Raw genomic sequence first — 14,925 nt, 5'->3', positions numbered from 1 at the left:
TCCTTTCCAGAAGACATGAGAAGAGAGAAGTGAGTCTCTGGTATCATGCAGGTTCCTTGCATTGCCCATGGGCTAGAAGAGAGAAGAGTTGCTTCATGAGATTTGATCCCCTTTTTCCTGAAAAGTTCCACACAGAGGTGAGTCCCCAGCATGTTTAGAAATCATTTCAGACACCTTTCTGGGTGGAATTGAATCAGAGCCCCTGATGATGTGGAAGAGCTAAAGATGGGTTTGGTATGAATTTTCTATTTCATTCATCAGGGCCTGAGTCAAGCCAGCCATTGTGCTGTCAGCGCACGAGCTGCTGGTCAAATGTGAGGAAGTGGTCTTGCTTTATGAAAACACCACCCTGATTCAGTAAGCCAGAGGCAGCCTGCAGTCCCTCCGTTTTCCTGTCAAGGCAGATTGCTGTGGATGGCCTCTGGCCTCATCATGCAGCCCTGCTCAGAGTAGGGGATTGAGGGTCCAGGCAGATCCCTAGTTCCTTTTGACCTTTTTTGCCATTGGGCTGCCCCAGGGTCCTTGGACTCTACCTGGTCTTCTGGCCTGGGTCAGTGGATGTGAGGTTTGGAATCCCCCCTCTGTGGCAGGATCCCAGGCCCCTCAGCCACTTGAGGGCAGCACATCCTTCCCTAATTGTGTTGGAGAGGGAGAATTCTCCCACCCATCCTCATCCTTGCTCATCCCGCATTTTGTCGCTTGACACCTGAGGACCTTTATTCATTGACTTAGTGGTTAGTAATGATGGTTGCTAAGACTAAGTGACTCTTTCAAGGTAGGGCTAGAGCATTGATCTTTGTAATTGATTTCATGGGACTTTCTCATGGAAATTGTAACTGATGTTGGTGTATGAGGGGGGAGAAATTGGCTTTTGGAAGTCGTCTCATGAATGGAGACTCAGAAATGGACATCACAACTAATGACATCATCGCCTTGACGATGGATCAAACAGAACATAGAACCCTGGTAACCAGACACACACTTCACTAAGGTAGCCATCCCAGCTCACTTTGTTGCAGACTCTGGAGTGAGAAGGATGTTCTCCTGTGGCCCCCAGGAGTCTCCAGGGTAGATTGTGCAGCCTTTCCTTTATGGGGGAAGACTGGGAGAGGATTCATGTTAGATGCTAGAGCCTCTGGCGATGATCCCAGGAAACTCAAGAGTGAGTAGCACAGGGCAGGTAGGCCCAGCAGGCCCTTTTGTCTGAATGGCCCAGGACTCATTCTGTGTGTGTGTGTGTGTGTGTGTGTGTGTGTAAAATGATGTGAACTGTCCCATTGTGCTTTTACTTCACAGTATTGGAATAAGTCCTTTTCCTCTTTGCTACTATTTCCCATTTGAACCCATCATTTTTGATCCCAGTGCAAAAATGAGCTAGATCAGAACATGGATGAGCCCTGCAGGGTAGAGACTCTTGAAGCTTATAAGCAGAACCAGCTCATGAATCAGCTTGTGCACATCGTTTGTGGCAGGAACTCAAATTTTGGCAGCACCTTTGGGTCCATCTACTCGGATTTTATCCCCACCCAGCAGGTCCTGGACCTGCTGTTCCCAAGGTAAGCACCGTACCAGCAAGCCCAAGTGTGCATCCCCCTCATGCCTGGGTCTTTGGGCTGCCATTCAGAGACCCAAATGCTTTGTGAAATATAGGAAGATAGAGGACCACACACATAGGGAAGTGTGAGCACCAAGTGGGATGAGTCCTAGAAGTGTCTGCCCCAATCTTGCAATGGGAGTGAAGTCCCCTTCTTGGGCCAACTAATCCATTCTGTGTCCATCTGCTCCTCACGCACAGGGCATTGCTGCTCAATGGTGTGCTCTGAGCTCACTCCCAGGTGGACTCAGTGAGGCCTGGGGGTTATTTGGTGTGATGTTTTCTTCATGAAGAAAGAAGTTCTGTGCCAGGGGCATCTCATAACTCAGGCCTTGGGCAAAGCACGTTTGTGTTAATAAAAGATGTCAGGTTCCATAGTGGGACAGAGCTTCCTATATGAGATATAGCTGGACAGGGGCTTTAGAGATGGCAGCTCCCATGTCCAGAGAGATATGTGGGAATCCTCAGTTTGGGCCCATTCACTGATGAACATGGAGAAAGCACCCAGTGTGTGAAGACACGTTTCCAGGCACATTACATAATTCAGTGAATAATGGGCTACAAATGACTGTCATTGTGTTCCTTTTAATGGGGGTCAGCCTGAAACTGCAGGTGCAAAGGGCTTGGGGTCAAGAGGGTGGGCTCCTGTTTCCAGAAGAGGAACCTGCAAGGTGAATTGACTTGGGAAGGCTGAGAAAAGACTGTTCTCCCCAATTCTGTTTCCTGCATGCGGTGTAAGGTCCGGGGCTTCAACAGTAGGAGGGGTAAGGCAGGGAGTTGTAGGTAGTCATGGTCCTCTGGGGAAGCTCCTGGGACAATAGATCCCCCCACACTACACCTCCCAGTCCTCCCCCAGGGCCACAGAGATGTGCTGTGCACTCATGGGAAAAGAGAGGTCCGTTGCTGCTCAGGGGGACTCAGTGAGAGCTCACAGAGAATGAGGTAGCATTGCAGCCCACGCCAGGGGAGGAGGTGTCTCTGGAGCCCTGAGAAGAGTGGGCAGGAGGACAGACACTCCTGGAAGGTGCATTCCAGGTTGGAGAGCACATAGCCAAGAGGAAGAAGAGTGTCAGGCCTGCCCAGAGGAGGGGAGAGCTGGTCATACCATGGATCTCACGCTCCTTCATTGAAGGTTCTTTGCCTCGCGACCTGTCCTGTCCCTGCCTGTACAGCCACTGTGACTTGTCTGGGGTGGACTGGTGTGTGCAGAGCCAGGGAAGGTTCAGGAGTATAGGGTCGGAGGTTTGCTACTGGAGGCCGTGGCGAAGGAGAGGCCACGGTTTTGCCGACTCTGCACCTGCCTCCCCACAGTGCCTTAACTTCCTTCTCGGTATTTGAGTGGTCTTGTACACTGAGGCTTTCCATCAGCCTCCAGGCTCTCTGATTCTCCAGATGCTGCTGCCATACATGCACCTGCTCCTGGGTGGCTTGAACCTGGAGCACCAAACACATCACCTGCTGGCACAGATTGAAGATGGGAAGTCTAGCGAGGCAGAGCCTGAGTGCCAGGCGGACTGGGGTCAGTACCTAAGGGTATGTGAGGAAAGGTCCGAGTGTTGTCCCACTGGGGGCAGTCTGTATGGCTGGTGTTGAGCTGGGAAAAAGGATTAGGCTTTGTCTACGCAGGTGATGGCTGCTGTGTGTAAGAGGTCCTGTGTGGGCTCAGGGGCTGAGGTCTTCCTGGCAGACAGGGGTATTGTCTGTTTGTATGAAGCTCAGGGCAAGGCAGTCATGTTGGCATCTTTTCTCCTCTAGCTACAAGCTCAGTTCCAATGAAGGCTCCTAAGCCAACCCCAGAGCTAGAGCCTTCTCCAGGAATGGCTCTGGTGCCCTGGGAAGGAGCAGCAACAACATGTCATCCAGAGCTGGAGTCCAGGAGATCAGGTGTCTCCACTAGGTACTCCTCACGGCCCCTGTACAACAAGTGGGTGGGAGGCAGCTGCCTCATTCACATCTTCCTGGAAAACCAAAGGACAACAAAGTGTAAGAGCATCCTGGTGAGTCTTCGAGCAGGGGAGTCTCCTGGGAGCCCACATTGGGGAAGACCGAGTCCACTGCAAACATCTTGGACTGGGCATGTCTTTTTGAATTAGAGCTGCTGTAAGGTCAATAAGGAGAGCAGAAAATGAGGAAGAGAGAGGCCAGAGCTTGACCTTAGAGGTGGGAGAGCAGCAGCATGCCAGGTCTGGGTGGGAGTGGGCCTGCATGTTTTGGGGTGTGTAGGCCAAAAGTGCAGAAGCAAGTGCTGAGTTCAGAGAAGGTCAGAGAAATAACTAGGGTACAGGCTGTCCTCTATTGGCCTTGGTATTGTTGATGAGTGTGTTGGATCTAGGAGGTTGGAGCAGAGGAGGTGGCAGTCATTTTTCTTGTGTGTGTGGGAGAGGATATGTTTCTGGTTAAGGGAAAGGAGCCTTCTTAGCATGATTTGATTAGGTAGCTGTGAGTCACAGAAAACTGGGAGCCTCATACAAGGCCACTAGTTTCAAAGTTTGCATGTACATATATGGGGAGATAGAAGCTCTCTTGCAGAATTTTTATGGGTGTGGATTATCTGCAGTGGGCTCCAGGTGTCCAGCTACAGAGGAGCCATGTTCAAACACTGCCCCTGCTGGGTCTGTACCTTCTTATATCCCAGCACGCACTGAGACTCTAGAGGCCAGAAGCTCTCATGGCTATCATTAAAGAGTCATGAGCAAGCTCTGGTTTAGGTTTGTGCCTGATCTGCACACAAATGCAGCCGCATCCCAGACCAGAGCAGGGATATAGGAGACCACTGGATCATTCCTCCCATCTTGATGGGACTAGAGTGTGTCTGTGCAAAGCCTGTTTGGTCCTTGTTCCCTTCTCCCTGTAGGGCATAGCAGGTTCAAGCAGACTCTTGTACCAAGATTGGGCTAGAAGCACACAGGAAGTCCCCACATAGTCACATGAAGTTCTCAGGTAGCAGGGTAACAAGATGGTGCCCTTGTGTTGAGAGCTCAGTTGTCTCTGATTGTTCTTGATCAAACTCCTTCTCTGATGAGCTTTCTCCAATCCTGCTCGGGTGACATGCCAGGACAGGGCTCTGACCATCATCCGCAGGGCTTTATGAACACTTGCTCCAGCAGGAGGACCCAGAAAACTTTGAGCTTCTGTACATTGGCTCAAGCACCAAAGTAAGTTGGACAATCAAATGGCGGGGAGCAGTGAGTCACAGTGGGCTCTGGATAACTTGCAGCTCAAACAGTGTGCCTAGGAACAAAAAGCAGGCAGGATGTTTTGGGCCTGGTGTACAAAACAAACTGCAACAATGGGGACGTAAATCTGCAGGTTCTTTATGTTGCACCAGGAGCTGCTGGACCTTCCTAATGTGTGTCCTCGCCTCGACCTGATCAGGCATTGCAAAGTTAATGTCCATGAGGGGCAGATTAGAGAGGCTTCTGTGTGTTCTGTCAAAGTACAGACAACCAGAGGTGTCTATTTTGGCAGCCTATCATGCCTGAGACAAGTACATGAGAAAAGCAGTTCAATGAAGAATCATTCCTTTAGGCACCTGGTTTCCAACAACTTTCCCTTCATTGCAAACTGACTGCATTTAAGAGTAGAGGCCACATCTAGGGAGAAGTGTGTGGTGGAATAGAACTACTCATAGCTTAGTGAGCTGGTCTTGGATAGGAAAATAAGAAGGGGGGAGGAAGAGGAGGAGAAGGAGAAGAAAATGGAAAATGAATTGAGGGAAGAGATGATGAATATGAACATGAAGAAGACTAGAAGAAGGAGAATTAGGAGAAGATGAGGAAGACTAGAAGAAAAAACAAGAACTGGAAGAAAAAGAAAAAAAGGAGAAACAGAAGAAGAAAAAGAAGTATAACAATGAGCAGATTAAAAATGTGAATCACAATTATAATGAGGAGGAGGAAATGGAGAGTGTAGGTAACTAAAAGAAAAAATATTGTTCTTGAAGACACAGCCCTGCCGTGGACATGTCAGGTGCTCTTTTGGTTTAGATGCTGTGCATCATCTTCTCCATGGAAGGATCATTGAGGGAGTCTTTGGTGGCACTGTAGCTGGATCGGAGGGCTCTCAAGTGTGTGGGTAGGCCTGCCCTGGCGGAGACTCTCAGGGGTTGGGGGTTTCTTGTGGAATAATCCTTGAGTGTCACCTAACAATCCTCTCTACCTCTCTCTGCAGAAGTAAAGGTCCCTGGCCACGGAATCATCTATCTTTCCATGTATTAGAAAATGAACCACCAACAAGTGGGCCCAGGTCACGGAAAAGGATGTAAAACCCTACCTTATGCATGCTTCACTCCTGATGCCATTCCAGAACCACACAAGGAGGCAAGAAGCCTCATCACCAGGACATATGTTCTAGAATGCCAAGAGAGCCAACTGCCAGGCTGGGTGACTTTCCGTTTCTAGGCTTTGCTGATATTCCATCCCCAACAGTTCTCAGAATCAACTTCCAATTCCTCAAGGCCACTGTTCAACAAGGAGGTGGGTGAAACCTGCTTGATTCGCTCCTGGTTAGAGAAGCAGATCAAAAAGAAAGCCAAGGCTGTCCTGGTAAGTCTGGGAGCAGGGGTGTCCCCTGGTGCTTACACCCGGGTGGGGAATAGACACTGGTCCAATACCATGACTACTCATGCCCTCTTGAATTGGAACTTCTGGATGATCAGGGAGATAGATGGGAATCAAGAAGGAAGAGGTCAGTGTGAAGAGCTTGACCTGAGATGAGGGAGAGCAGCAGCATGTCCACCGCCACGTCTGAAGGAGTCTGTATGTCGGGTGGCAGGTATTGGTGGCCGATGAGAACAGGATAGTATCTAGGTTGCAGGTTCCCTGTATGAGATGGAGGATGCTGGCGTCCATGAAGGAGGATAGCAGTATGAGGTTCTGCATGTTTCTTGAACAAGGAGCTGAGAGGGTCTCTCTGCAGAGTCGATATGGATGTGGAACAAGCACACCAAATGTCCAGGTAACCCAATGACCACCCTCCGATGAGGTGTCCTCCTACACCCCTGCCAGCACTGAGCCTCTGGAGGCCAGGAGCTCTCGTGGCTATCTTTCAGCACTCCTGTGTGTGGTCATGTTCCTGGGTCTGTTTTGGGCCCTGGCAATCCAGACCAAAGCCTCTAGGTTTTGTGCCTGGGCCACTCCCAATGCAGCCTGCATCCTCGGGCAGACCTGGGATCTTGGAGGCTACTGTCCCATTCCTCCCATCTTGGTGGGATGAGATTATGTCTGTATACAGGCTGTGTGGTCCTTTCACCTTGAGTGAAATATGGCCCCACAAAAAGAACAATGGTAGGTCCAGGCAGTCCTTTGTCCAAGGATTGGGCTAGCAGCCCATTGGTCGAGTTCACACGATTACCAGGAGGCCAACCTCAGGACGTAAGTCATGGATGTTGCCCTTGTATTTAGAGCTGAGGTGCCTCCTGAGTGTCTCTGTCCACTGTCCTTGAGTAGTGGACTTCAAAACCAAATTCCAGCATGCCTGTCTCCCATGCTGCTCCAGGTAGCCTGCCAGGAGCAGGGCCCTCGAGCTGAACTTCCTAAATCATCTCCAACCATTGTAGTAAGTGTGACAATCAGCAGGGAGCAAAGATCAGGATGTGAACTTAGGTCAACTCTTAGCACCAAAGAGTAGTCTCTGTCCCCCAAGAACACTCCAACAGGGTGTGTTGGGGCTCGTGCACAAAGCCAACTGCACTTCTGCTGGTGTAAGGTCTCGAGGTTCTATGGTATGCTCCAGTGGCTAGTGAGGCTCCCCACCAGGTGCCCTCCCCTGGACATGAACAGGCATCCAAAGGTGACATCATTGAGGAGTGAGGAGGAAAGCCTCTTTCCAGGAGCAGTATGGCTCCGTGGTCTGGGATAGGAGTGGTTTCAGAGGATCATGGGAATGCATGGGCTAAAGATGGAACTGGCACTTTTGTGGACTGAAGCAGTACTATTGAAAGCCTTATGTGTGACCAGAAAACCACTGCCTGGGCAGAGCATTTCCAGGATTCTAGCAAGCAGTAATTGGATGAAATTGGGAAGAAAACACAGCCTGGGAGACAGCCTGAATCATCTGTGTTTGGACATATCCATGGTCTTCCGCACCTGAGTCCACTTGCCAAGGAGTGATCACAATAGCCAGGTTATGACCTCTAACTAAAGTCAGATGAGGGCTTCCTGAGCACGTCTGCCACAAAGCTCATCTGTTAATAATGCCAGTGCTCTTTTTTTTCTTTTGTGAGCCAAACACCCACAGCAGCCATGATCCCAGCCTATCTACACTGAAAACACCAACTCTATGTGAGTTCTAGGTTAAATATTCTCCTATCTTAACCTACTAAGTCTGTTGGGTTAGTAGAGTCTTATGGAAGAGGAAGTCTCTGGCCTTGGTAGCCTAAGAAATTCATAGCAGAGATCCCCACATCCAACCCAGAAGGGATGGAGAACAGGCTCTGGGTTAGAGGAGGCCGGCAGGAAACAGGTGTTCAGAGGAAGGAGAAGCTGGCTGTTGTATTCCCCCACTGGACCATAGCACCACGGACCATAGCACCACTGGACCATACACCATGTTGGAGGGAAGCAGTCCCTTTGCTGGTCTTTGGAACCATTGTTCTCAGTAGGGCAGCATTTGGGATGTGGCCTCCATTCTTGGAAGCCTGGTCCACATGGAGGCGGGCACCACCAATGGCAGAAGCATGGCTCAAATGTGGTATCTGTGCTGGTCAGCCTGTCCTCACTGTGGCCATACTTGAGGAAAATAACTCAGAGGAGGAATCCTAGGTCTTTTCTCTGGGTTTCATAGCTTTCTCTTTTGTTGTGCACTGAGGCTGTCCATAAAGCTCTAGAGTGTGGCAGTGGAGAGCTCCTCAGCCCTTGCCAAACAGGCATAGACTGGGAGCGAGAGAGAATGAGGCTGAGAAAGAGAGAAAGTCAGATAGGAGGTAGAGGATGAATGCTACCAGGAGATTGAGCATTGAGAGGAGCCAACAGGGCCAAGATATAGTTACCAAAGGCAAAACCTAATTCAGGTCTTCCTCCACCCATGCCCAACTTTTCTTCCAGTCCCTCCCACCTCCCAGTAGTGGATTCATCTTGAATGAGAATTTCATGATGACATCAGAGCACTCACCATCGAATGCTTCCCTCCAAACTCACCTGTGAAGATGGCTGATGTGGGGACTGAATCTTCGGCACACAAGCCTTTTTTGGGAGATTCCAGATGCCAACGTAGTGGTGTGCTTTTGCAGATCCAGGAGGAACTGGAAAGTTCTGCAGTCTAAAACCTTTGGAAGCAACAGACATTAGTTCTGTTGAAGTCCTCTGCATAGTTTTTCCTCAGGGAAGTCTACTGTGGATGTCTTTGTTGGTATTGGAGCTGAATTGGAGAGCTCTCAGGTCTGTGGCTCAGGGACTTCCTGACATAGGTTCTCCCATGTTGGGGGTTCTTGTGGTGCACCTATTGAGTGCCACTTTCCATCCTGATACCCCTCTCCCCAGAGCTGAAGATTCCTTATGACATAAATGTTTTCTATGTCATGAACTCTCGCATTCAATACGACTTTGTGCTGAGGAAGAGGACCATCCCAAAGGAGAAGGATGAGTGGATCCAGGCCAGCTTCCCCCTTATGATGCAATGGAGGCTCAATCTCTCCACTGGATCCTTGGAAGAACAATTTTCTGCTGTCTGGCTGGGCAGTGCTGAACATCCCATGATCATTGACATTCACTTCTTTAAGTATTTGCTTCAAACTTTTCAAGTTGCCAATCTATAATTTAACGTTAGTTCTTTGTTATTTATTCCCTTTAGTAACACATTCATTACTATATTATTTGTCGTTTAAATCAAGTACTGTTTAAAATATAATCTTTTTGTTTTCTGATCTACTTTGATGATTTGAGTATATTGATTGTAACAGCGATTCCTAGAGGAAACATAAAAACCAAAAGGAAGAAATGTTTCATTTGTTCAGAAGAAATTTTGTTTTTAGGAGTATGGATCAGTTTTGCAACGGGAGCAATGCAATATTGTATATACTGTGACACAAATACACACAAAGACACACACAAGAGCACATAAACTCATTGAGAGATAGTGTGAGTTGGTCTATGCTGAAATACTTCTCCAATTTTGGAATATTTTCAATTCTATAAGATGTCCTATGAATGAAACCCAAGTCTAAAGAAGGCATATATGTGTGCTTCACATGCAGCTCTACACATAATGTGAAGGCAATTTTATCTGATATATTTAGTGCCCCTGGTTTTGACTGTAAACTGTCCCCTGAGTTCAGGTATGGAATTTTCTACTTGTAGCCTCATAATGAGGATCCATTGTTTTGATTTGGGAATATTTCTGATTTTATTTTTTCAGATTGGAATGATATATGCCATATATAGAATATATATGGTTTCTAAAATTTCTGCGTTGAATGATAATGAATGCCATCCATCTAGGAATCTGTAGACCATAAACAATGAATGAATGCCTACTGTTCCCTGGACTGTTCTGCAGAATCCTGTAGCATCTGAGCATGCTACACCGGGCTTGCAAAAAAAAAAAAAATCCAGGTGTAGGGGCTGTACAGGTTTGGTCCAAAGTCTAGTTCACATGGTCCTGCACAAACCTGAGCTCCTAGAAGTCTCCACCACAGCATAAGGGCCAAGGAGAAACACACTTCCACACAGAAGAAGGGAAGCTACCTTATGAAGGTGATCCTAGGTACAGGACCTTCTTGCTAGGACACTTTTTGTATTGGGCCAGAACTGTGCTCTGAAGGTGCTTGCTGAGAAGAGCTTGGAATTTCAGAACAGAAGCAGTTCAAGCAAGGAGCTTCAACTTGCAGGAACAATGTGTGTGTGTGTGTGTGTGTGTGTGTGTGTGTTCTCAGTGGGCATTTTGGCGCTATCCCTGGTTGAACTGGAGTGTGGCAGAACACTTGTAATAATTGGCATTCACGTTTTCATATTGAAGCATCTGTGCCATCTGTCATCAGATGTGGGGCCCTGCATTTTATTCTGAGAAGCATGAGTTATGAATTTCAAAGAAACTTTTGAAAATTGATTTTCTCAGCATTCCACTGCCTTCCTCAAATTTTGTGAGCTAAGAGACACCAGCTCCCTGGGTAGCATACTTTTTATATCTGGCAGCAATTGCACTCGGAATATGCTTTCTGAGAACTGCTTGGAAGTGCAGAAATGAAGCATATTTTGCAATCACCTTCAACTTGCAGGAACTAGTCTTGTTGTAAGTGAGCACATTGGTGTTTGTTTGTTTGTTTGTTTGTTTTCTTCCTGGCTGAACTAGAATGAAGCAGAACTGCTTCTGAGAGGTGACAGAGAAGCTTTCACATTGGTTTTTCTGTGCCATTAGTAAACAACAGTTGGCTCATATAGGCACCTGCACTCCAAATGTATTTTCTGAAAAAGTTTGACAAATGGATTTCAATTAAATCGAGTGCCATTCATCTTCTCAGCAGACCCACATTCCTCATCAATATTGGTGATCCTAGGTAAGATTGCTCTCTTGCAAGGACAGTTTGTATTTTTGGGAGGAAATGAGTTCTGAATATGTGACCTGAGATCAATTTGGAGGGGGTGACCTGAAAATGGACTCACACCTAGAATAAATAAAGAACTCTTCTAACTGAACAGTAGAAGAAACCAAACAGGGCTGGGAATGTCATTCAGTGGTTACGCTCTTGCCTACCATGTTTGTGGTCCTGAGTTCAATCCTCAGTACTGGGGGAAAAAGAAAAGCAAAGCCAAACAATCCAACTAGAAAATGAGCAAAACACATGAACAGACATTTTAGCAAAAAGGATATGCAGATGGTTAAGAAAAAAACACACATATATAAAAAGGAGGTCAGTGTCATTAACTATATAAATTAAAGCCATAATGAGATGTCACTATATACCCATTGAGCAGCTTTAAAAATGGTGACAATTCTACATGCTAGTGAGCATGCAGAGAAAGTGTATCTCTTACACATTGCTGGTGGGTATATGAAATGCTAAGATGACTTTGAAAAACAGTTTGGAAGTTTCTTTAACTGAGCAGATACTGATCGCACATCTAGCAATCTTAGTACTTGGCATTTATTCCAGAGAAATGAAATCTTATTCCTTTGCAAAAACATCTGTGGGATGGGTATGTATCCCAAAGAACGGAAAGCAGGGACTCAGGATATATTCATAACACCCATGTTCATAGCAGCATTATTCACAATAGACAAAAGGTGGAAATATCCCAACTGTCCATTGACAGTTGACAGGATAAACGCCCAGGAGATGGAGTGATATATGTGTACCAGTTGCATACATGATACATGTATGGAGTCGTGTGTGTGCACACATGTGTATGCAATGTTATTCCGCCTTAAAGAGGATGATTCTGCCAAGTGCTACAAAAGGATGAAAGTTTAGGACATAATACTAAGTGAAATAAACCAGAAATAGGAAAAATACTGTGTGATTCTACTTGTATGAGGTACTCAGAGTAGGCATACTTCTTGAGACATAAAGGGGAATGGTAGGGCTGAGAGACAAGGAGGGGGAGTTAGCATTTAGTAGGTACAGTTTCAGTTTTTCAAGATGTAAAGAACTTCTTCGCCAGGGAAAAAGTTACATTAGGGATGAATCTAGGGATGATCTGCCACTGACCTGTATCACTTGCTTTTTATTGTTTTTATTTCAAGGCAGGGTCTCACTAAAGTTGCTGAGGCTGGCCTTGAATTTGTGATACTCCTGTCTTAGCTTCCTAAGCAGCTGGGATTACAGGCATGTGCCACCACACCCAGCACAGAGGAAACGAATACTATGGATAGAAGGTGGTTTTAGCAGCACAACAATATGAATTTATTTAATGCCACTAGGCTTCACACTAAAAAAGTTTATATGTATTTTACCACAATTTTTACAGTTTAAGTGTCTAAAAAGTGTTCATGAGTGTTTATGATAGCTTTGTTTGAAATAGCCCCAAACTGGGAACAAACCAAATATCTAGAAGGGGTAAGTGGTTAAACAAATGGTGGTAAGAATAAATCCTTAGTAATAAATGTAAGAAACTACAAAACAACTTGAACAGACATCAACTGTCTCAAGGCAGACTCAAGCCATCACATACTATAAGTCTGTTTAGGTAATATCATCAAGTTTACAAAATTATAGATATGAAAAATAGATTGGTGGTTGCCAAGGCTTCAGGATGGTGGGAGGGAGGAGAGAAGAGGGATGAGTGTCTGTGCAGGTGGAAGCGAGGCATCCTTGCAGAAATAGAGGTTTTGCATCTTGATTATGGTGGTGGTTACAGAAATCTACCTATTCTACAATTGCATACAACTACACACATGCACACTTTCACACACGATTGTTTGAAAAACTGCTAAAATCTGAGCAAACTCTGTGGCTTACACCAACGCCAACTTACTGGTTTTCACATTACAGTTCTGTAAAACAATAACATTGTGGGAGACTGGGTGAAGGGTGCATGGGATATTTTTGTATCAATTTTGGAACTTCCTATGAATCTATAATTTTTTTCAAAGTTAAAAGTTAAAGACAAACAAGCCAACCAAAATCAAAGCCAAACTTGCTACTGACTTTACAGCATTTGAAGGCTTCACCTCAACACAGACCAGCGAGGTGCCCTGTGAGCTGGGCTGCCCATAATGAACTGGCCTTGTCTCATTACTCTGCCACAAAGTTCAGCAGTGCCCAACTGTGCCAGTCTTGATAGGCTCTGGCTCTAGTTTGCCAGTATTTTTACTTTTCTATATATTTGGATATTCTAATCCTGATCTGAAGTGTTAGAGACCATTTGAGCAGGATTTCTTACAACATATTCCTCGTTTCTCTGTGGCAGATTTGTGAATCATTTGTTCCCAAACTGCATCAAGTGGAGCCTGAGATGAGGAAAGAAAACACGGCCTAGGGCTGGGATATGCCTGTGTGAGGACCACACGTTGGAATGAGAATGAATGCAGAGATGCATGTGAGATCCCAGCAGAGTACTTCATCTCCAAAACTCCAGGGCTTTCCTGGAGCGGGTTTCAATTTCTCCACACTTCCTCTGTCTTATCCACCCTGTGGATCCTCCCTGCACTTGGCCTGTCCCTGCCATGGGTACCTTGCGAGCCAGGGTCCTCAGTGGTTGCCCGACCTCACTGTTCTGCAGGAGCTTCCATCTCCAACTGACCCAACCGACTCCCGTGCGCGGGACGCCTGGGGTGGCCCCGCCCTGCCCCGCGCAGCCCGAGCCCGAGCAGTCCTCAGCTAGGCCTGACCAGCCTATGCCTGGCCCTTTCGGACATTCCCTCCAACCAGATATGGGCTATGGCGTGGTCCTCGGGTCTCGCATCTCCCGTCGCGGGCTGGGAACATCCTGGCAGGAGGAGGGAAGGCTGCCGCGGAGGGAGGCAGCAGTGGTGCCGGCTGCGGGCCCCGTGCCTGCGCTAGGGGTGTATTTTCGGGTGAGCTTGGGGACAGGGCGCAGAGCGCGTGGGAGCCGGGCTTCATGGGGCCTGAGGCTGTCCGGGCGGAGGGAGGCGAACAGCTTCCCGCAGCTCTCCCATCCAGCCTGTGGTCGCTGGGTGCCCCTGCGCGTGTTCCTTGCCTCTCTGGGCGTAGGGACGCTTGGCTGTAAAATGACCGCCAGCTGCACAGTTTACCAAATGGCTCCTGCATGCTCTGTGAAGGGAAGGGAATTAGTGAGCATCACTTTCCTAGCAGGCAGGCGCGACCCCGGGATCACATGATGATGCCCACCAGGGTTCATGGCTGAGAGGCACCTGTGAAGCTCTGAAGGGCGATGGTCATTCTCCAGGTGGAGTCGGAGAGCACTGGCCTCAGTCAGTTTAATTTCGGCTGACAGGTTGCCTCAGTGCAGAGACTCAGTACAGAGATGACTCTGATGTCAGCACATGGTGTCGCCTCCCCCCTCCCCGCCCTTGCATGCACCTGAGGAAGGCGCCCTGCTGCTCTGCCACTTAAGGTTGGCTTCAGGGCTACTGTGTTGCCGCCACCTGCCTTCTCTGCATTATTTTGTTGTTAGGTCCACAGTCCTGCTTTTCTAATTCTGAAACCCAAAACCCCCTAAAATCCACAGAGTTCTTTCTTAGTAACTCATTTTGCAGGGAAAAAAAAAAAACAAAAAAACCTGACCAGGGATCTTTGGCAGAATGTCTGGTCTTGATATTCTTCTTTTGTCCTTGTGATGGTCTCCTACTATCCCCCCACTTTTTTTCCTTCCCCCTTCTCCTATTTCAAGGCCCCATTTAAATAGCTGGCTGACTTCATGAGCCCTAAACCATGTGCCAGCAACTTTTTTAATCTGTTCACACATTTTCCCTGT

The 14,925-nt window shown here is 47.4% G+C and overlaps 1 long non-coding RNA gene across 1 annotated transcript; it reads left to right on the top strand.

Annotated features, from left to right (window-relative positions):
* The first annotated feature begins 6 nt into the window (after positions 1-6).
* Positions 7-9,476, top strand: LOC125614845. The gene is made up of 3 exons (XR_007345400.1): positions 7-137; positions 5,765-6,550; positions 8,638-9,476. It is a non-coding gene; the product is annotated as an uncharacterized LOC125614845 (long non-coding RNA).
* The last annotated feature ends 5,449 nt before the right edge of the window (positions 9,477-14,925 follow it).

Source organism: Marmota marmota, unplaced genomic scaffold (assembly GCF_001458135.2).
Source record: "Marmota marmota marmota unplaced genomic scaffold, marMar, whole genome shotgun sequence".
In the NCBI taxonomy this organism is placed as follows: Eukaryota; Metazoa; Chordata; class Mammalia; order Rodentia; family Sciuridae; genus Marmota; species Marmota marmota.
This window is presented reverse-complemented; position numbering and strand designations above follow the sequence as displayed.